The 18,661-nt window shown below is 39.0% G+C and overlaps 1 protein-coding gene across 8 annotated transcripts in view; it reads right to left on the bottom strand.

Annotated features, from left to right (window-relative positions):
- LOC115681561 (receptor-like protein EIX1) overlaps positions 1-18,661 on the bottom strand; it is a 41,766-nt gene that overhangs the window by 4,187 nt on the left and 18,918 nt on the right. For 4 of the 8 annotated variants that reach the window (XR_008815489.1, XR_008815488.1, XR_008815492.1 and 1 more), the window contains exon 1: positions 1,005-1,441. The exons of 1 other annotated variant lie outside the window; for it this stretch is intronic. The gene's annotated coding sequence lies outside the window, so the exon portion shown is untranslated. Of the gene's footprint in view, positions 1-97; positions 403-1,004; positions 1,443-18,661 lie in introns of those variants that run through there. 3 more of the 8 variants (XR_008815494.1, XM_056306929.1, XR_008815495.1) reach the window with 2 other exon arrangements.

Consider the following 18,661-nt stretch of genomic DNA (forward strand, 5'->3'; position numbering starts at 1 on the left):
TGTATTGGGACAAGAGAAAATCATATTTTACTAAAAATCACTTGCCCAGCGCGCGCATAACAACACTCTCTCACCCACTACAATTTCATCGACTTACCACTCAGCTCATACCAAGCATCCAGCATATACCAGCAACCATATAGATCATCCATTTTGCGTATAACACATCCCCAGTCCATATTCGAAGCTTGCCTACCTCCGTAACATCTTATCCTAGCACGACATACACTCAAGAGTTCACCAGTAACACCTATTCAACACACCATTCATAGTAATAACATACTCAGGCCATGGATGAACTCCTATTGGCGACAGAGATTAACTAGGTGTCGAATATCTAAATTCGATCCTATCAACGATGCAAGAAAGTAATGGAAATTCGCACAACACAAGAATTTACGTGATTCAGCAGTGGAGATGTTCCGCCTACTTACGTCCACGGGGAAAAGAGATCCGTTTCACTAATAACGTAAATAAGTGTACAGCCACTCTTTCTCACCCCTGCCTCTATTCTAGAGACCTGTTTCGCCTTAAATATATATAGCGAAACCCTACATGGCACAAATTATAAAATTATCCATATAGCCTAAAATATTTAGCTTTTCCATATAAATCCTTTTATGACCGAACATAAAACGCCTTTGACGGCTCGGGAGCGCTGCCCCGCGACCCCCGCCAGGGTGGCCCCCGGACCCCCACCCGCTCACCGGGAAGCGGGATGTCCAGTCGTCCGGGGCCTTTCAAAACCGCCTCATAATTTCTTGAATAACAAAATACAAAACATCAACCTCAACACTAAAAATATTTCCGTGTGAAGTCGCATCAACCTCAACACTAGAAATCTTTCCGTGTGGAGACTGGCAATCCCACGACGGATCACAAGGCAACGGATCAACTAGTAGGAACTCAACGATGACACGACAGCGACTCTAGTTGCTTAGCGAACACAATTACTTTTAAGAGCCAAGATTCTGAAACAGAGCAAGAGAGAATGGGATGCGAACCGGTTTAATCAAGACTGGGTCCGAAGAGACGAGCCCCAGCACAACGACAAATCTGGGACGTAAAGACGCCTCGAGCGCGTTGCAACGGAGCAGTGAGAGCTTGTCGACGACCTCGATCAACGGCAACACAGCGACTCAACTAGAGTGGCTAAACCCGGCACCGGATCTGGGTGGCGACTGGCGAGCGGGACAACCGGCCCTGGTGGTTTGTGGGGGTTTGGGGCCACTGATTGCTAAACAAATTGATCGTCCAATATGACCAAACTTTGACCAAAAAAAATAAAAAATATGACCAAACAAAAAGTGAAGACGCGCCCATCTTTTCTAAATGCTTATTTTCTACGCCAATTTTCTGCGCCAAAGTGAGAAAATATTGGGTGCATCCACTCGTTGATGGACACGTGTCGCCGGGCCCACACGTGACAGCGGCCCACATTTGACAGCCAAATCTTCAGGGATATTTTCTCCTGCGTGGAGCCCACTTTCTCTCTCTCTTCCTGTCCCTCACGAACTCCACCCCCTCTGCAATTCCTTATCTTCTCCATGGAAAACCAAAATGGGACGACGACGGCGTGCCTCCCAACAGCTTGTCCAAATCGGCCGGCCGTGGAGCTCGCGGCCGCCATGAACACGGAGCTCGACCTCCAGTAACCGTGGTCCCGAGCTTGAGATATGGCAACCATGGTCGCGAGCTCGTGCTCAGGCGACCATGGCGGTCTGGAAGGGGAAGCTGAAACAGGGCGACGAGTGGAGGTGGAGCGGGCGGACTTGGCGGCGACGGGATCTTCCGATGCCCTCCGCCTCGACTTGCTATGTACCTCTCGACGCCGACGCCGACGCCTCCGCCCTAACCGATACCGACGGCTCCGCCTCTGCCTCGCTCTGTTGTTCTCGCCGTCTCCACCTCCGCCGTCCGACGAACCATGTTGCCCCTACGACGAAGCTGTACCAGAAAGAGGAGAGAGAGTCTTGCTTTTTGAAAAATTTATGTGGACTCTGACGCGATGGGCTCGGGCGACATGTGTCGCCTGGTGAGTCGACTGGAATTTTGCCATCATAAAATCACAGCCGCACCTAATATTTTCTCAGGTGTAGCCAACTTTAAAGATATTCAGTTAAAATTAAAATTCAAGTGAGAGTATCTGTGCAAAAAAAAGTTCCTGGTCAAACACGGGCCACCTAAAAGCAACTAAAGTATTATTGCCTTGCAAGACCCGCCAAATAAAGATATTAATTAAATATAAGAAAAATTTTAAATATGGCACCGCCGTGGAGTTTTTTAAAAAAAGAGCCCGAAGCGAACGTTGTCTCAAATAAGAGTATGAAATAGCCATTTAATCTAAAACGGGTTTGAACTTATCGGCCGGCCAAATCTTAGTTAGTCGGCGAGCATGTGCTAATTCTGGTGGCACGATCAAGGGCATTTTTGTCCAGAGTCATTTCTTTTTTTGTTTATTTTTCTTTTCTTATTTTTTAACTGTTCATATTCTTAGCACGGTCGATAGCATCATCCTCGTCACGGTAATAGTCAGGTCATCAATGGCGGCCACACGACCCACCCTATCCATGGGGTCTTCCTCACCTCTAGCACTTACGACATGCTCAGACTGGACAGCGACGAGCAAGGGTTGCCTTCGCCACCGCCGCCCCCGCAGCAACAAGAAATCACCGTACAGAGCAGAAGATTGAAGGGAGGGTCAACGGCTCGCGGCGAGGAAGCTCTGAAGTCATCAATGCGTGGGAGCTCATGGAAGGCCTTGACGCCGACGAACTAGAACTGGAAGACTCCGAGCCTGAGGCCGCAGGACTGCTCCGAGGTCTCGCAAGCATCGACGCGAAGACTCCACTCAAGTTCATGAACCAGATTGGTTCTCCGAGGAAGGCGTTTATGGAGGCAAGGAAAACAAGGGGAACGCAAAAAATGGGTCGAATCAAGTTATGGGGAGATCCGATGTCACCCCGAATCGTAATCAATCCACGCCTAAATCGCCTTCCCACTCTTCAGATTCAAATCTAGAATTTGAAGTCCTGACGGCGTCGAAGGCGAGGCCCTGGCTGCCAAGATTCGGGTACTCAGTGACTACGACGAAGACGAAGGAGGAGGCGTCGCCACCCCGAGAGTTTTTGAACCGGAATAGGAGTAGTAGAAAGCGTGGCCCATCAGGCAACTCGCCTCGTTGGTAAGCTTGAGGACACCATTGTTGTTGAAGAAGAAGATAGAGGTCAACTTGAGAGCTGCAACTTTCCTCCGAGCACAAGCATGAAGAAGATGAACAATTGACAGCTAAAAAAAAAAGAAATGTCTTTGGACGATTATGCCCCTAGTTGTGTGGCCGGAATAAGATGTGCTCATTAGCCAATGAAGATTTGACCGGCCGGAGAACTTAAGCCCTTATTTAAAACTAAATGACCACTTCATACTCTTATTTAAGACATCGTTAATCTCGGGCCCTCTTTTAAGAAAACTCATCCACTTCAAAGCTTTATTTGAAATTTTCCCTTAAATATATATAGCGTTCGTCATTATCAACCTTTTGTGGGACCACAAACAAATTATATACCTTTGCTAAATATAAATAAATAATAAAACTTCATGAACTTATTGTAAAAAGAAGCAACCTTAGAGAAAATATTTTCCAAGTCAGCTATTGGTCAATCCACTCGTTGATCGCGCGCCCCCCACCACCCCCCCGTCTTCTCTCTCCGTGTGTTATTCTATCTCCTCCTCTCTTACCGTGTTGAAGCCGACTCCATTAGTGACGCACTCTTTCTCCCTCTCCCTCTTGGCTTCCCCTTCTTCCTCAGCTGCCACACCTTGAGCAAAGCAAATCATCTCTCTCCGACAATGGCGATTACACTGCGAAATCGCCTCTTCGACTCGACCTCTCTTCTTCAATCCTCACTTCGGCCATCTCCGAATGCTACACAATCAACCAAACTTCCTAGATTCATAATCTACGAATTATCCTCCGTTCATTTCCTTTCCTCTTTCTGTCCCGAGCCTTGAGCCATCACCGAAGATCGGACCCTCCACGTTCCACTCTAAAAAGATAATTATCTAAGTCAGGAATCCTTTTGAAACAAAAAAGAAGAAGAAGAGAAAGTCAGGTGTCCCACTTATTGTGCAGTGTAAATCAATCACAAAGGCAGGACTAATTATTATTCTGTTGGTAAATTATATGCATTTTTTGGGCATGTAGAAAATTTATCAACATGTGATGCTTGGCTAAGCACCAATGAACGGTTTAAAGGTTCCGTTTATTACGCGGAATATATTTTCCTTATCTTTCGGCGTTTGGATTGCTTAGGAAAATGAGTTAACGGAAAATGTTTCCTAATTTACGAAAAATGCATACTTAAATTCAGGAAAATGATTACATATTTAAAGATCAAGCTTCAAAATGTGGCTTGTCTTCTCGCTGCATTCCACTCCTTCCCACTCGCAACAAACCTCGCCGGTCCATGACCATAGACATCTTAAAGGATCAGTGAGATATTTGAACTTCGTAAGAGCTTCCCTCTGCAACTTATATTCGTAAAGGCTTTGGAATGACTGAACTCCCTGACTAGAATGACAAAGAGGGTATTCAAGAGTTCACGAACCTAGTGTAAAATGCCATTGTTGCTGAAAAATAACCTGAGAACTTCCGTGTAGACATTAACATCTTTTTAAAGTCCTTATTCTCCGACAAAAAAACAAGTCCTTATTCTCCGACAAATGTATTGGGTGAAGAGAAAATCATAATTAATTGGTCCACTAACCAACTTCAGAGATGTTCAATTAGCATTAGTTTCAAGTAGGAGCATATGCTTTGACCCAAAAAAAAAAAAAAACATAGGAGCATTTGCTAAAAAAGATTCCCTGTAAAGTCATCAAAATCATTAAAAACACTGGCCATCTAAAAGCAACTAAAGTATTCTTGCCTTGCAAGACCCGCCAAATAAAAATATCAACAAAATATATATGTAGTGTTCGTCATTATCAACCTTTGTGGAACAATAAACAGATAATAAAACTTTTCTAGTGATAAATAAATAATAAAACTTCATGAATTTCTTGTAAAACGAGGCAAATCTTGAGAAAATATTGAATAGTCCTTGAGGTAGGCTAACAATATCACATAGAGGGGAGTGAATAGATGATTTCAAAAAATCTTGACAAACTATTGCAAAAATTAAGTGTCAAGATGAATATGATCAGGAACAAGTAAAGTAGAATATGAATATGATCAGATTCCTGTAATATTCAAGTTACCGAGTGCAGTGTTTCTATCAAGCATTAAATGAATATGAGCAGAGAAATATAAAATTTTACACACAGAGCTTTATAGTGGTTCGGATTGTTATAGCTAGCAGGTATCACCTAGAGGGGGATGAATAGGTGATTTGAGTGATTTTGATGAATTTAAAGCGGAAACGATTTATAATCAGTAAAGTCTGAACAATGTTCAGATTCTGAATGTGCTAGTGTACGGTGTAAACAATATAATGAGAGATTAGGGATAGAGAGAATTGCACACAAGAAGTTATAGTGGTTCGGCTTAGATCAAGCCTATGTTCACTCTCCCACGCTGACAGCCTACTGGCTGGATTCCACTACGTGATCAAAGGAATTACAAGATCTGAGTGATATCACTCGGTGAATGATAGAACTCTCTATCTCACACAATCACTTTTACAGAGTATCCGTCAAAATTTCAGTATTTAGCTCAAGAAAGACAAGTAATAGAATCGGAATGAGCTCAGACTTTGGACTTGTTGATTCTCGATTTCGTTCTATATCTTCTGCTTCTCATCGGTCTCCTTCTATACTCTTCCACTTCCAAACTAGCCATTGGACAGTCTTCAGAGGATCATCTTCCAATCTTCACCTTGGACAGATTTGTATAAAATGGATTGAATAGCCGTTGGTTGACAAAATCCGAATCCCACTAAATATGGCCGTCCATACAACTAGAATCTTGGTTTTCACAAGTAGAGTTTTGTGATATATACTTGTCATAACATTTGATTGTCAATCAATTAGGCTTAGATTGAGTCAATCAAGACTTTCCTTTTGTGAAATCCACACCAGATCACTAGCTGTTATGTTTCGTTCCGAATAAATTCTGAGTCTGAAGAAATTCTAGTTCTTGCTTTTTATTCAGAATCTGAGTCAGCGTAGGTCTTCAGTAAAGTCCGAGTCCTTCTAAATTAGAGTCTGAAGTTCTCTAACATTTTAAGATAACGTATAAGTGTCTATTTCAGTAGAGTCAGAACTTCTCGTCTGAAACTTGTAAAGTCTGAAGTTTTCCTTCTAAACCTCGTAAAGTTTGAGCATCCAGAAAGTTAAATTCTCTTGAAGTATTAAAGTTGCTACTTTAAGAATATATTTACCTGGATCAAAATACTTCAGAGTTTATATCAGATTTACAAGATTAACATGGATAATTTTGTCAACTACAAAATTTATTAGGAAATTTCCTCAACAATCTCCCCCTTTTTTATGGTGACAAAACTTCCATGCAGATTAAAAGATTTGATAAGATTTGAGAATAAAATGAACATAAATATCTATTAAGCGCATAAGGCACAGATAAATGTAAGTGCAAATTGTAAGATCTGTGTCCTTTTCTTTTCTTCAAGTCCATCCAATATCCTGCATGTTAAAACGTATTATATCAAGTAATAACATCCTTCATCCTGCAATATATATTCTCCCCTTTTTTGTCAGCAGCAAAAAAATAGATAATTAATGATCAAACTGAACAATCATGTCATTCACACAAATCAAACCTAAAAGAAAGTAATAGTTCAAATTAAACATATGAAAGCAAAGTTTTAATCAAAAGGGAGATGAAGCAGGCTATTTCTTGGAAGGGTTGCGAACAAGTTGAAAATTCTCTAGTATTTGAACAGTTTCATCAATTCTGAGAGAACATTGACCAACAGCATGCTCCAGATTGGTTGAACATTGAGCAATTGCCTTCTCAAGAGCTGCTTTGTCTTGTTTTGCCTGAAGACGAAGATTTTGACTGTGTTCCTCAACAATGGTCAAAAGGTTCTTCATATCCTCTTCGAGAACTGACTGCTTGTCTTTAATTTCCGGCAGAAGTTTGAGTATGGTCCTGTCCTCTAAGGGTTGTCCCCGGACATGTTCAGATGCAGAGTGTTCAAACTCACCTTCTCTTGCGGTTGGAATCTCCCCCTGAGTATCTGCATATTCTGTAACAACATTCTCTACCATCATTTGTTCAGGGTGTTGTTGTGGAGATGGACCTTCTTCTGTCACCATAGGAACAGTGCCTTGTTCCTATTGTCTTAAGCTTGATTCCTTTGGGACAGGTTCTGAATGCTTGTCAACAGGTTCTGTGGACTCTTTCTCAAAATGGTCTTGACCATCATTCTGTCCTATATCAAGGCTTTCAGGTTCATCCTCTTCATCTATGAGGAGGAGTCTTCTTCTCTTTTTGTACACTTGTAAAGGAATTTTTGAGGTGGTATGTTCCTTTTCTTTCTCCTTTCCTTTTCTTCTTTCTTCCTTCTCTCTGTCTTCTCTCCTTCTAGCAGATTGTGCTTCTGACTTATCACCAATATTTCCTTTGGCTCTACTTCTTGGAATCTCTCTATCCTTTCTAACATCAAATTGCTTAAAGTTCATCTTAGCCAGCATCTTCTCCCCAACATACATTAAAGGAGCAAAAGTCTTGCATAAATCATCAGGAACAGTAATGTTAAGATAGACAAAAATTCTGCTGATCAATGCACCATAAGGGAGTTGACCCTTGTCCTTCAGTAGAGTTCTGTACATGTGAAGGATGATAATATGAGGAAGAGAAAATGGAACTTCATTCAAAATTGCCCAAATAAGCTTGACTTCAAATTTAGACAAATCTATCTTAGACGATGCTTTAGGCCGCAAGCAGTTTATAATGATCTTATGTAAGATCACTGTCTTTTGTGTCAAATCAGGATAAGTAATGAACCGTTTTGATCTTCTGGAAAAATTCGGATTTTCTGAGGCTGCTTTAGAAGCTTCTTCTTCACTGACCTCAATAGGAATAAACTGACTATGTTTGACTCCAATAATAGCAGCCAATTGATCAGCTTTTAGATTATACTCCTTATCTCCAACGGTAAACTGAATCCAATCAGGAGACAAAATGGATAGATTGGAGTAGAAGTATGCAGTCAATTCAGCATATATATGTGCCGACTGAAGGTAGAGTTCAGACATTCCCAGATTGTCAAAATGATGTTTCACGAAAATGCCAGTTTTTTCCAGAAATTTGAAATCAACACTCCTATGGTTCATAATCCCTCATGACAGCAAGATTTTGTAATACTCACTATGCAGTCGATTTCTAAACAGACTTCCTTTTCCCTCGACTCTAGAAGCAATTCCCATTTTCTTCTCGAAATTATTAACCTGTCTTCCATCATCATCTTCCCTTATTTTTGTAATGTTAGAATCTAGGCTGCTTCGTGACTTAGGGCTTGTAACAACAGATTTCTTTAGAGAAGATTCTCCCACTTTTTCTTTTCCTTTTCTTGATATATTCTCCTTTCGCTCAGAACTAGATACATTCTGTCTAGAATGACCAGTGGCAGACTGAAACGAAGAATATGTTTCCACAAGTTGTACTTGTTATCTAAAACAATTGTCTTTTAAACATGCATGTAAGACTGACTCAGAGGCATTGCTCTTCTTCAATTTTTCGTAAGTCTTCCAAACAAAGTTAAGATCTTTAAAGTAAAAATCTGTTTTACCAGAAGTTTTTGGAGGAGAAGATGGTTGAGATGCTTGAGGAGTTGCTTTCGAAGATGTCTGCTTGTCTGATTATGTTTCAGATGAATCGGTGACCTCCATATATCCTGCTTGTCCTGTATATTTTGAATCTCTGTTAAGAATCCGCGATGATCATCTTTTGTAAGGCATTGTGGTTGTACGAAGATCCTTGGAAGAGAAAGGTTGGGTCTTTGAGAAAGAGAAGGAGTAGGGTCCGAGGAGGTGTGAGTTGGGAGCAAACAATGAAGAAAATTCTAAAAAGTCAGGTTTCTATTAGGGCTTATATCAGGGAGACGATTTTTAGTAAGAGAAATCGCTTTTAGGAGGTTATAAAATGTGATTCGATTATTTAGGAAAAGACAGAAATATTTCAAGCACACTCAATCAATCAGATAAATTCGAATACGTACCTGATTTTCTTCCAAAAATAAAATGTGACTGGATATTGCCATAATTTCCTGCCAGAAATAAAATATGCCCGCCAAAATTTGAAACGAGAATTTTACCTTGCATTTGAGTCTGAATATGGTTTTCAGACTTAAATTGCTCGAGTCTGAAATGTTCCTGTCTTAGAATTTCTTCAAGTAGAAGGGTAAGTAATGCATAATTTATTTCGGATAAATTCAAATGAAGATTTATCTAAAGATTTTGTGAATATATCAGCTAATTGATTTTTATAATCAATAAATTGAATATTCATATCACCGTTCTGAACATGATCTCTGATAAAGTAATGCTTGATTTCAATGTACTTGGCTCGTGAATGGAGAATTGGATTCTTGGTCAGATTGATAGCACTTGTATTGTCACAATTGATTGGAACATTTGATTCGTTGACTCCAAAATCTCGCAGTTGTTGCTTCATTCACAAAATTTGAGCACAATAGCTTCCCAAAGCCACATATTCCGCTTCTGCTGTAGAAAGCGCAATTGTGCCATGTTTCTTTGAGTACCAGGATACTAACATATTTCCAAGTAATTGGCATGTCCCTGTGGTGCTCTTCCTGTCAACTTTACATCCAGCAAGGTCAGCATCAGAATAACTAATAAGTCTAAAATACGATCCCTTTGAATACCAAAGACCTAACATTAGATAAGTTCCAATGTATTTGATTATTCTTTTGACTGCTATAAGATGTGATTCATTTGGGTCAGATTGAAATCTGGCACACATACAGACACTAAATAATATGTCAGGTCGAGATGCAGTAAGATATAGCAATGAACCAATCGTGCTTCTAAACACCTTCTGATCAACCTGTTTACCATTTTCATCCCTATCCAATTTGGACGAATGAGATATTGGAGTGTCTGTTTTCTTGTTGTTTTGCATTCCAAACTTCTTCACAATTTCTCTTGTATACTTTTCTTGGCAAATGAAAGCACCATCCTTGGTCTGTTTCACTTGTAGTCCAAGAAAGAATGTCAATTCTCCCATCATGCTCATTTCGAACTCATTCTGCATGCACTTTGAAAATTCCTTGCAAAGCACTTCATTAGAGGATCCAAATATAATATCATCTACATAAATTTAAACAATTAAAAAATCTTTACCTTTTCTCTTTATGAACAGAGTTGTATCAATTTTATCTTTTGTGAATTCATTCTATAGAAGGAAATTACTTAACCTCTCATACCAAGCACGAGATGCTTGTTTTAGACCATAAAGAGCTTTCTTAAGCTTGTATACATGATCAGATTTTCTTGGTTCTTCAAAACCAAGAGGTTGTTCTACATAAACTTCTTCCTTGATGTAACCCTTCAGGAATGCACTTTTCACGTCCATCTTAAATAATTTAAAGTTATGGAAACAAGCATAAGCTAAAAGTAGCCTTATGGCTTCTAACATGGCAACCGGTGTTTATGTTTCATCATAATCTATGCCCTCTTCTTGTGAGTAGCCTTTTACTGCAAGCCTTGCTTTGTTTCTGGTAACTTTTCCTTTGTCATCCAGCTTGTTTCTGAATACCCATCTTGTTCCAATTATTGGATGATTCTTGGGTCTTGGCACAAGTTCACATACTTCATTAATTCTAAGGCTCCGTTCATTTGGCAGAAAATATTCTCCCAGAAAATATTTTCAGGGTTTTCCGGTATTCGGGGGGCGAAAAACGTTTTCCGCGGGAAAATATTTTCCTTTCCCCCCTCACAAAATAGCCTAAGTCTATGGAAAATGACTTCCGCTTCTTCAAAAGCGGAAATCATTTTCCGGAGCTTCTTCTTCTTCTTCTTCACTAAGGTCGCCGGCCGCCGCCACTGCCGCTTGCCGGCCGCCGCCGCCGCCGCGCGCCGCCGGCCGCAGCCGCAAGTTGCGCGCGCCGCCGGCTGCCGCCATGCAGTCGCAGCGGCCACCGCGGTCGCCCGCCCGGCCTGCCGGCCGCCACCGCCGCCGCCGCCGGCCCGGTTGCCCGCCGCCGGCCCGGTCGCCCGCCGCCGGCCCGGTCGCCCGCCGCCGGCCCCGGTCGCCGGCCGCCGCCGCCGGTCACCGGCCGCCGCCCGCCGCCGCCGCCGCCCATCGCCGGCCGCCGCCGCCGGTCGCCGGTCGCGGCCGCCGGTCGCGGTCGCGGCCGCTAGCCGCCGCCGCCGACCGCCGCCGCCGGCGAAAAATATTTTCCGAAACTTTTTCATATTGATCACCGAACACCGGAAAATTTTGTTCCGAGAAAACATTTTCCAGAAAAATGACTTCCGGGAAAATATTTTCCAAAAGGAGAATATTTTCCGCCAAACGAACGGAGCCTAAATTGTTGAAGTTCTTCCTGCATTGCTTCCATCCAACTTTCGTATGTAAGTGCTTCATCAATTTCTTTTGGTTCTATCTCAAATATCAAGGCTAAGGCGTTGATATTTTCTTTAAGTTTGGATCGAGTCTTGATGTCATCTTCTACTTTTCCAATAATAAGATTCTTCGGATGACTGGATTTATGTTTCCAGTTTCTGCTGAATCTCTCCTTCTGAGTATCATCAGATTATGAAGATTTTAGTTGATTCTGGATAATTGTTGAATCTTCATTTCCTTCTTCAACAGATTCAATGATCTTTGGAGATTCTTGTTGATCTTCAGACATCTCTTGAACATTGAGAGATGGTTCAAATTCATATTTGTGAGTCTGAACATTTTCATCAAATCTCATGTTCATTGTTTCTTCCACTATCTGAGAATTCTTGTTGAAAATTCTGTATGCTTTGCTTGTTGTGGAATATCCAAGGAAAAATCCTTCATCTGCTTTCTCATCAAACTTTCCCGAGCGATCATTTGGATTTTTTAGTATAAAGCATTTACAACCAAACACACGAAAATATGAAACACTCGGCTTTCTACCTTTGTAAAGCTCATAGGGGGTTTTATCAAAAATCGGCCTAAGAAAAACTATGTTAGTAATATAATAAGCTGTAGAAACTGCTTCTGCCCAAAATTGATAAGGAATCTTGCTTTCAATCAAAAGAGTTCTTGTCATTTCTTGCAAAAAATGATTTTTTCTTTCCACAACACCATTCTGCTCTGGTGTATAAGGAGTAGAAAAATTGTGTTGAAAGCCATTTTCCTCACAAAAATCTGAAAAGCTTTGATTTTCAAATTCTCTCCCATGATCTGTTTTGATGCTAGAAATGGTATAATCTTTTTTCATTCTGAATTCTTTTTGCAAATTTTGAGAAGTATGAAAGGCTTCATTTTTGTGAGCAAGAAAAAATACCCAAGTGAATCTAGTAAAATCATCAACAATGACTAAACAGTACTTCTTACCACCAATGCTTTGAGATTTGGTTAGTCCAAACAAATCCATATGTAGAAGCTGCAAAGCACGATTAGTAGAAACATGATGTATAAACTTAAATGAACTTCTTACCTATTTTCCTAAGGTACAAGCTGTGCATAATTCTGTTTTCTTATATTTGAGACTTGGAAGAACTCGAACAATTTGTTTGTTTGAGATCTTTGAAATTTGCTTCATGCTGATGTGCCCCATTCTTCTATGCCATAAGTCTTCATCTTCTTTGATATAAATTAAGCATTGAGTAGAGTCAGACTTTACATCAAAAAGATATATATTACCATGTTTTCGTCCTGTAAATATTTGAGAGCTGTCTTTGCTAGAGCCACAGCAAATGTTTTCTTGGAAGCTTATTTTGAAGCCTGTGTCACATAGTTGACTTATGCTGATTAGATTGTAATTAAGACCTTTTACCAATGAAACATCATTGATAGTAAGTCCTCCGACTTCAACTGTTCCTTTTCCAACAATTTTTCCTTTGTTATTTCCTCCAAAGGAAATACTTCCACCATTCAAACTTTGAAATTTGATAAACATGCTTGGATCTCCTGTCATATGTCTTGAACAACCACTATCCAAGTACCATTTCCTTTTTCTTTTGCTGGTGACCTGCAAGAAATATATACATTCAAGCTTTCTTTGATACCCAGATTTGTTTGGGTCCTTGAGAGTTAGTAGTATAGGCTATTTTTACAAGTTTCTCCGAATTGGTCTTCAGATCTTAGGACAATCCTTCTCAAAGTGCTGTGGATCTCCACATTTTGAGCACTTGAGAGCACTTTGACTAATAGGTTTTACGAAATTCCTTTGGAAGTGATTTTTGTAGGTTTGTCTAAGAGGTCTTTGCCTTAATCTCTCATTGACTTTTGGAAAATCAATCAAATGATCACTTTCCTTAACAAATCCGAGACTAGATTTGTTATAGTAAGGAATTTGTATGGAAAGGATATGTTCCAATATTTTTGAACCATTTGAAAATTTGGAAGTAATATTAGAAAACTTCCTTTTCAAAATAGAATTTTCTTCGGCAAGTGAATCTCGATTTTCCTTGATTTGATGAAATTCTTTTTGCAGAAAATCGATTTTGTCCTTTTGAGAAATATCCTGTTGCCTTAGCACTGAATTCTCCGTTTTTAGTTTAGAGATTCTCTTAAGAGCGGCCTTAAATTCTAAGCATAATTCATTAATGTAGTTTGACACTTCAATTGGAATTTCAGGATACTTTACCTCGATTTCAACTTCAGTATCAGAATCTGAGTCTGAACTTGAGTCTGAGTCTAACTTGACCATCAAACAAAATTTTGAGATATCTTCATCACTTTCTTCACACTCTGTATCACTCCAGGTTTCTGCTTTCAAAGCTTTCTTTGCTTTTTCAAATTTGCTCTTCTTTTTCTTCAGAAGTGGACAGTTTGGTTTGATGTGCCCACGCTTCTTGCAATGGAAGCAGATTACTTCTTTTGATTTTTCTGCATCATTAGGGATTCCCTTTTTCTCAAAAGGCTTATTCCCTTTGAAGTTTCTTCCTTTCTTTTTCATCTTTTTTTACTTCTTTATGAAGAGAGCCAGTTCTTCATCATCAACATCCTCTTCTTTTGAATCTGCATCATTAGAATCAATATTAGATTTTAAAGCAATTAACTTCTTACCTCTGGATTCATTCTCCTCATTCAGTTGTTCAGTTTCATATGACTGAAGAGTTCCAATCAGTTCATTTACTGATAGAGGCATGATCCTTTGAGTTTCTCGAAGTGAGGTTTTTATATTATCTCATTCCTTTGATAATCCCCTCAGAAGCTTGTTCACTTTCATTGCATCTGAGACTGGTTGTCCTTGATATGCGAGACCATTCACTATGTCAGTAAATCTATCATATATATCAGCAACTGATTCTCCTGACTTCATTTTGAAGGATTCATATTGTCCTAGCAATAAATTAATCTGAGTTTCCTTGGCTCGATCTGTTCCTTCATATGTTGTATAGAGGGTGTCCCAGATGTCCTTCGCTGATTCGCAAGAAGCAATTTTCTTATATTCAATAGGTGCTAAGGCACAATAAAATGAATAAATTACTTTTGAATCTAAAGCTTCTCTTTTTTATATCTCAGTTTGAGATAATGGAGCTTCTTCTGGTTTGCTTCCATCTAGCTTTTCCTTTGAAGCAGATGCAAGTATAGAGGACTTAGGATTGACTCCTCTGATGACAACATCTCACTGCATGTGATCAACTGATTTGATGAATGCATTCATCTTGTTTTTCCAGACGCCGTATTCCTTGCCATCGAAATATGGTGGTCTGGAATTGCCTTGTCCTTCAATGAGACCTGGAACACTCATGCTAGCCATAAGATCGTTAGCTCAAAAGTAAAAAGCACTTCAATAAACGAGCAACCTCGCTCTGATACCAATTGTTATAGCTAGCAGGTATCACCTAGAGGGGGTGAATAGGTGATTTGAGTGATTTTGATGAATCTAAAGCGGAAATGATTTATAATCAGTAAAGTCTGAATAATGTTCAGATTCTGGATGTGCTAGTATACGGTGTAAACAATATAATGAGAGATTAGGGATAGAGAGAACTGCATACAAGAAGTTATAGTGGTTCGGCTTAGATCAAGCCTACGTCCACCCTCCCACGCTGACAGCCTACTGGCTGGATTCCACTATGTGATCAAAGGAATTATAAGATCTGAGTGATATCACTCGGTGAATGATAGAATTCTTTATCACACACAATCACTTTTACAGAGTATCTCTCAAAATCTCAGTATTTAGCTCAGGAAAGACAAGTATTAGAATCGGAATGAGCTCAGACTTTGGACTTGTTGATTCTCGATTTCATTCTATATCTGCTGCTCCTCATTGGTCTCCTTTTATACTCCTCCACTTCCAAACTAGCCGTTGGACAGTCTTCAAAGGATCATCTTCCAATCTTCACCTTGGACAGAATTGTATAGAATGGATTGAGTAGCCGTTGGTTGACAAAATCCGAATTCCACTGAATCTGGTCGCCCATACAATTAGAATCTTGGTTTTCATAAGTAGAGTTTTATCCGTTGTGATATACACTTGTCATAATGTTTGATTATCAATCGATTAGACTTAGATTGAGTCAACCAAAACTTTCCATTTGTGAAATCCATGATAGATCACTAGCTGTTATGTTTCGTTCTGAATAAATTCTGAGTCTGAAGAAATTCTGGTTCTTGTTTTTTATTCAGAACCTGAGTCAGTGTAGGTCTTCAGTAAAGTCTGAGTCCTTCTAAATTAGAGTCTGAAGTTCTCTGACATTTTAAGATAACGTCTAAGTGTCTATTTCAGTAGAGTCTGAACTTCTCGTCTGAAACTTGTAGAGTCTGAAGTTTTCCTTCTGAACTTTGTAAAGTCTGAGCGTCCAGAAAGTTAAATTCTCTTGAAGTATTAAAGTTGCCACTTCCAGAATATATTTACCTGGATCAAAATACTTCAGAGTTCATATCAGATTTACAAGATTAATATGGATAGTTTTGTCAACTACAAAATTTATTAGAAAATTTCGTCAACACGGGTTAGTGTAAACCTACGTCCGCTCTTCCACGATAACAGCCTACTGATTGGATTCCACTAATCAATCAATGAGAAGTTACAATAGCAATCGCTGCTCATACTCAAGCACTTCTCCTCGAAATAGGTGCTTCTAATATTCAAGCTGTCACTATCTCACACCTAAACATAAAGCTATCACTCTGCCAATACTTCTTAAAAGATTACAATTAAATACTCACAAAAGACAAATGAGAATATGTGAAGCTCTCGTAGACCTTGGAATTTTGTCTCCTGATATCTTTCTCTTCGACGCCTTGGTCTTCTTTTATACTCCTCAACATTCAGAACTCCCCGTTTGGACAATCTTCAAGAGGATCGATCTCTAAGCTAGCCATTGGACAATTGTTGAGAAGATTAGGGTAGCCGATGTTAAACAGTTAGAGATTCTGTCGATTTGGTCGCCCATACAAATAACTCTTGGTTTCCATAAGTAGAGTGTTTCAGCTAAGGAAAGAATCTTGCGTTCGGGATGAATCAATCAAGATATTTTGCATGATTAAATATAACACAAAGATAATCTTGGACTTCATCAATGACTTTTGTGGTTCACCGAACTTTGCTCTCATCGACTAAGTATATCATTTGTAGATAGTAACCAAAAGTTAGTCATTTTTTGGGGGCAGTATACAAACATTGTGCTCAACCGTGCATGGACACTTAATGATAGGTACCTACTAGAGGTGTGTAAAGGAACCGGGAATCGCCCGGAAGCGGACCGGACCGGCCCAAAATCAGTGGTTCCTAAGGGAACTGGTGAGTACCGGTTCGGTTCCTGATTTCAGGTGTGGAACCGCCCACCCGAACCGGACCAATAATATAATAAATATTTTTTTTAATTAAAAATGAAAAATCCCAAATCCCTAAACTTAACTCGCTCAATACTCTCACTCTCTCACTCTTCTCAGTCGATGCCGTGGATAACTCATTACTCTCTCCTCTCAAACTCTCACCTCACTGTCTCCGTCTGTCTGACCTCGACTCATGGCCTTGAGTCCTCGACTGTCAGCATCCACACGGCCGCTCCTCCAGCCCTTGCTCTCGGTCGCCTCAAAGTAAGTTCGAATCCCTAATCTTTAATCTACTCACTAAGGTAGCGAATGATAACCATTCTGTTCCGGAATGAGTTCCTGAACCAGAAATAGATTTTTCTATTTCTGGTTCCTGGATGAGTTTCTGAGAAAAAAAAACCCATTTGATAATGACAAAAAATTTCTATTTCTAGAACAAAAACCCATTTGATAACAGCACAAAATTTCTATTTCCTGAAATAAAAACCCGTTTGATAAACAACAGAAAATTCTATTTCCAGGAATAAAAATCCATTTTTTTAGAAATGGAATAAAAATAATAAAAAAAATCGGAAAAATTCATAAAAATCTTTAAAAAAATTCAGAAAATCCCAAAAAATTGAAAAATTCCAAAAAAAATCATCAAAATGTCGAGAAAATAAAAAAAATTTAGATTTCGGGAAAATAGGAAATTTGTTGAATTTTTTCAAAAAAAATCAAGAAATCAAAAATTTCAAAACTTCACAGAATTGCTTAGAATACCTGTGGCCACCTACTTTTAGTGAAATTTAAATTTTTTTAGGTGCCAAAAAAAATCAAAAAATCAAAAATTTCAAAACTTCACAGAATAGTTTAGAATACATGTGGCCACCCACTTTGAGTGAAATTTTAATTTTTGGAGGTGAAAAAAAGCAAAAAATCAAAAATTTCAAAACTTCACAGAATGACTTAGAATACATGTGGCCATCCACTTTGAGTGAAATTTAAATTTTTTTAGGTGAAAAAAAACATAAAAAATCAAAAATTTCAAAACTTCACAGAATGAATTACAATACCTCTAGCCACCCAATTTGAGTAAAATTTAATTTTTTTTAGATGCCCAAATGGTATTTTTGATTTTTTTTTGGTTCCTAAAGAAAATTAAATTTCACTCAAAGTGGATGACCACATGTATTCTAAGCCACTCTGTGAAGTTTTGAAAATTTTTCTTTTTTGCTTATTTTTATTTTTTTTTCGACACCTAAAAAAAATTAAATTTCACTCAAAGTGAGTGGCCACGGGTATTCTAAGCAATTATGTGAAGTTTTTTTATTTTTTTCGGCACCTAAAAAAATTTAAATTTCACTTAAAGTGGATGGCCACAAGTATTCTAAGCCATTTTGTGAAGTTTTGAAATTTTTTCTTTTTTTCTTTTTTTTTTTATTTTTTTCGGCACCTAAAAAAATAAAATTTCGCTCAAAGTGGGTGGCCACAGGTATTTTAAGCCATTCTGTAAAGTTTTGAAATTTTTACTTTTTTGCTTATTTTTATTTTTTTTGTCATATAAAAAAATTTAAATTTCACTCAAAGTGGGTGGCCACAGGTATTTTAAGCTATTCTGTGAAGTTTTGAAATTTTTTATTTTTTTTTATTTTTTCGGCACCTAAAAAAATTTAAATTTCACTCAAAGTGGATGGCCACAAGTATTCTAAGCCATTCTGTGAAGTTTTGAAATTTTTGATTTTTTGTTTTTTTTTTTATTTT

Source organism: Syzygium oleosum, unplaced genomic scaffold (genome assembly GCF_021117445.2).
Source record: "Syzygium oleosum isolate NSW1041296 unplaced genomic scaffold, Sole_v2.1 Sole_v2.02, whole genome shotgun sequence".
NCBI classification, from domain to species: Eukaryota; Viridiplantae; Streptophyta; class Magnoliopsida; order Myrtales; family Myrtaceae; genus Syzygium; species Syzygium oleosum.